Genomic DNA, 5,387 nt, shown 5'->3' on the forward strand with positions numbered 1-5,387 from the left:
TATACAGTTTGTATTGTCGGAAAGTTCTTCCAAATGTTTAGATGGATTTTTCCCTACAATTAGTTCACTAGTTGTCTGCCTTCAAATCATTTATACTAAGATGAAACTATTGTGATATTTTCTTGAGATTTATTCACCAGGGTTTACTATGGCCTGTCTCTTAGGCTGAGAAAAATGTGAGTTACCAAAGGTGACCAAGTGGCTGAAAGGGGATTTGAACCCTGGTCTCCAAGTGTCTTAGGGTAGTTCCAGACAGTCCTTTATCCCACAAGCATCCATGCTAGAAAATATAGATGCTTGTGGGGGGCTGTTCGCACCCACCCCAGAAAGTGCGTGCTTTCTGGGATGGGTGTCCACATGTTCTCTCGGGACTAGCCTGAGAAAACATGTGCAGGCCCTATCCTTCTCTCTCCAAGCCCCCAGGCCCCTTAGAAAACTAAGAAAAACTTACGTGCCATCCAGTTGAAGCCCCAGTGGTGATTTTCCTCCCTCATCCTCCCCCCTCCCCTGCTCTCCTGGCACGTCATTTCTATGAGCCGGGAGAGCCCACTGGGGCGCCAACTGGACTGCATGTAAGTTTTTCTTAGTTTTCTAAGGGGTCTGGGGGCTTGGAGGGAGGGAATGGGTATTTCCACAGTTTATCGGGCTTATTTCGCCTGGTAAACTGTGGGAATACTGTCTGGATTGCAGTATTCTGCAGTCCAGACCCAGAAATAATGGCTTTATTCCGCACTTTCCAAGAAGACGCGGAATAAATCCCCAAACAAATTAATTCGCTACAAACCAGAACATTGCCCTTTGTCCAATACTCAAACTACTCCATCATGATGTCTCTTACTCGTTTTGTTGTTGTTTGCCTTCAAGTTTTTTAAAGTAATAGTTATGCTAAAATCATTATTGGTGATTGGTGTAATTACAGAGCTGTGAAAAGCTACTTTTAAAAATGGATGTCAAACAGGTAATTTCCCCAGGCTCTGAGGAAGGAATGTTACTAAAATCCAGAATGAAGAAATGTTTCAATATATTTGTTTGGGTGGAAAAGTTATATTTTTCTGGAGTGTTCATACAGTTACCCAAAGGGTCCACTAGGTGGCATTCTAGATCAGATAATATCCAGAATTCTCCATTTGTGATGCTCTCCAAATACCCCTTTTGTCCATTTTGTTCAACAGATGACTAAACCGTAATTATGAGAAAGAGGCGAAATGAAGGTATTCCTGCCCCTGTAAGAATTCTGTCCCCTCCTCCATGGAAATGTTCCTTGAGGCCTCAAATTTCTAGCACTTCAGAGAGTAAAACATTGCACATTGTTCACACCTAGAATTTTTATGTTTTATTGTCTGTCTCATTTGTTTGGAAACTTTCCTTGCACTTTTCTTTGGAAGCCTAATGTTAAATAATTGAAAATTTCAGTTATTGCAATGCTAGAAATTTTGGGAATTGAAGTAAAAATTTAATTGAAGAGTGCAGAAATCTTATTATAGAGGACAATGTTCTCATTTTGCCATCCATTGTAGCTACTAGGGGTGTGCAATTCGGCTAAATCCCATGCCATTTTTTGTGTCCAGATGTTGGTGGTCCCCTGATTTCTTTTTCAGGAGCCTCCCTAATTCAGGTGGGCAAAATCCGTTTTTCAATCCAGCATCCCAAAGATCTGTTTTTGCTGCAGGAGGATCCAGCCTACTGGTGACATTGGGGGGACTTCCCAGGCTCCCCTTTCCATCATTTTTAGTGCATCAGTCTTTTTAAAAAATATTTTATTGAAATATTTTTCTATAACATAAAAGAAATTGGGGAAGGAAGGAAAAATATGGGGAAGGGTGTGGAAATACCAAAAAAAAGGGGGGGGGGGTTAGGGCTAAGGTTAGGAATTGGGATTTGGGAAAAATGTATTGTTGACTTCCAATCCTTTTCATCGAGATTTAAATTCTGTACTTCTCCTTTATTTCCTCCTCTTTTTTATATTCCTGGGGTAACTGTTTTCTTCTTGATTCTGATTTATAGTCGTATCCTCATTTTTTCTTGTTTCATATATCTTATTAATAAAGTCCAGTCTTTTTGAAGTTGCCTTGTCGTCTGTTAATTGTTGTGTTAGTTTATCCATGCTCATAATTTCCACTCCTAATCCCAAACACTTCCAATGTCTTCAAAATCTCCTTCACTTTTACAACTGCAGTAAATTAATTTCAGAGCTGTATTATTTGTACTAAAACTACTTTCTGTGCTCCTCTGTTTAATTTCTCCTTTTATTCTTTTTCCTGTGGGTGGGATGGGGGAACAACATGAAGGATTGTAGCAGACAGAAAATTCCATCTAAAGTGTTCAGACTATTAACAGTCTGAAACCAACAGGCTTTCCTCCAATCAACTCCACAAGGGCATATTAGCAATTAGCAACACTCACGAGCTACCTTCGGGCCAGCTCAGCAAGGGCAAGTTAGTCAGCCAATGTGTGGGAATGTGTTTGACTTCTGTGGCCAGTGACTACTTCCTTATGTAAGCATGAGGCTTCTTCCATAGAACTGGCAGTACTATGAACTGAAAGCTTCATTATGCAACAGTGAAAAAAAATGTGGATTTGGAAGAGGAATGGCCGGAATAAGCCAGATAATATTTCACACTTTTCTTACACCAGAGGATCACTGTCTGAACTTTCCTGCAACATTTTTTCTGAAGTATTTTCTTTATTGGAGGCTCTGATTATTTTGCAACAGTAAAACAGTGAAGAATTTTGGGAAGTTTGCAGTACTTGGATACAATCCCAACATTTTTGTAAACAGCTGTTTCTATCCTTTCCACCCCTGTCATGAGTTTGCAGGGTGATTCCTACCATTGAATACAGTGATGTAGATATTGATTTTTCAGATAAATAATTTCAAGAAGCAGTTATTGTTTTTTAGAATCATCACCATCACAAATTTGTCATCAAGACAAAGAGAGATGTGTGTTGTCTTTTCTCAGATGCCAGAATGCTATGGTTGGGCTTGGGGGCTCTGTATCATTACTATTGGGAGAGGGAAACCGTAATCTGCCGTGCCTTTGGCAGCAAAATGGGTAATTCAATCAGATCTAGAATTTTGTACTTGTTATACCATTTTTTTCAAATATTTTTTAAAACATTTACTAAGAAAGTAGGGGAAGTGGGAACAAGGGAAGGAAAAAGATACATTTGGGGATAATAGATTAGTTGTTGGCTGGTTGCATCTTTACAAATGTCTGGTAAAGATGTCACAAGGAGAAAACAAAGAGGGTGATGGTTGTTGAAAAATGAGGGGTTCTTTTACAATATTTTCATTGTCACAAGTCTTTATCTCTTTAATACATATTACACAATATATTGAAGATTCTAACCATTTTAATTTTAAGTCCATTGGTTGTATGTTCTTCTGTCTTCTCATATTTTTGCCCTGTCTTCATATGTTCTTTTCCAATTCTTCTTCAATGGAAATTAAACCAATTTTTTCTTACCAGATTATTTCACATGAAAACTTCTCTTAAATTATTTATTATTAATATCTACAAAGAAAGTTCTACAATTTTCATTTAGATTGTTAGTAGGCAAGTGCTTTTTACCATTTTATCATTACCATGCTGTCTCTTTTTCTGTATTTACAGCAAATGTAATAATAAGAATAAGAATAAGAGTAATAACTTTATTTATACCCTGCCGCCATCTCCATGAAGGGACTCGGGGTGACTCACAGAAGCACTCCAAGTGCCGAACATAAAATAAACAATACATAAGCTTATAAACAATGGCAATATTAATTTACATCAGCAAACTTACATAAAACTTCACATAATAACATTTTTAAAAATTCATAAAACGCAGCAGTGCCTGCAGATAAAACTGGCTGTCTCAAATTAACAATCCTAGTTCAGAGAGAAGCAATCACTAAATCCTCAATTCTAACCATTAAAATCTACTCAAAGTCAAAGGTTTGTCTAAAAAGACATGTTTTTAGACTAAACCAAAAAGCTTGGAGAGTGGGGGCTAACCAAATCTCTCTGGGAGGGCATTGCAGAGCTGAGGAGCCACCACCGAGAAGGCCCCATTTCTCATCCCCACCAACCACACATGAGATGGAGGCGGGATCGAGAGGATAGCTTCCATGATAGAGTCCGTGCCGGTTCATAGAAGAAGATGCGGTCTCAAAGATAGGCTGGATCCGAAGCATATAGGGCTTTATAGGTAATAACCTGCACTTTGAATTGGGCCTGGAAACTTGTCCACAGCCAGTGGAGCTGTTTTAATAGGGGTGTGGTGTGCTCCCTATAGCTAGCCTCATCCAGTCCATCACAGCTGCCAAGCTGTGATATTTTCCATCTATAACTCTTGGGGTCAAAAGCGCTTCTGACTTAGCCATAATCTTCCAGTATGATACTATTCTTACATAACTTTCTTAAAATGTTCTTATAAAACATTTTAAATAACTTTCTCAGATAGCTCCTGAAGGCCAGATCTCTCAGACTTCTCTTTCTCAAGGTTTTCTGCACATTAGCCCATCTAGCCTTCTTTTATATCCATCTGTATCTCTCTCACTCTCTTTCTGCTTGTACATACATAAACACACACCCACACATGTGTGTGTGTGTTTATGTATGTACAAGGTTAATTGTTAAGAAATTATCATAGAAAATGCATAATATAAATGAAATAGAAATTATAGAAGCATACACACACACGCGCGCGTGTGTGTATGCTTCTATAATTTCTATTTCTTTTATATTATGCATTTTTCTATGATAATTTCTTAACAATTAACCTATTAGATAGCATCTCTCTATTAAATGTTATCATACCAAATAAAGAAGATAAACATATTATTTATCTTATTTTTAGTTATCAAATCCTGTTCTGGTCATCTTATTTTGGTGTTTCACAAAGTCTTTTTGTAGATTTTGCAGATTAGTTTGCTGCAGGACTAAAGTTAGTTTGTCCACCTCTGCCATTTCAAACATTTGTAATTCATTCCTTTATCGTTGGAGTAGCTTCTTGTTTCCACAATTTTGCATATTCAATTCTTGTTGTTGTCATGTAGAGAAAGAGTCTTTCTTGGTGTTTTGGTATCTGCTTATATAATAATCCTAATAAAAAAATATTTTGATTTCAATGTTATTTTATTTTTTAATATAGTTTCCATTTCATTATTTTTTTTAAATCCAGAAATCTCTAATCTTTGGGCAGGTCTACCACATGGGGTAGAAAGAGTCTTTCTTCTGTTTACATTTCCAACATAAGTCTGAACTTTTATATATCTTCATGAGTTTCTCTGGGGTTATGTGCCATTTAAAGTTCTCTTCTACAATATAACATATTGTAAATTGTAATAGTTTCTTCCAGAGTTGTTCCCATTCTTCTTGGTTATTGCTCATCCTATATATATA

This window comes from Anolis sagrei, chromosome 2 (assembly GCF_037176765.1).
Source record: "Anolis sagrei isolate rAnoSag1 chromosome 2, rAnoSag1.mat, whole genome shotgun sequence".
Classification (NCBI taxonomy): Eukaryota; Metazoa; Chordata; class Lepidosauria; order Squamata; family Dactyloidae; genus Anolis; species Anolis sagrei.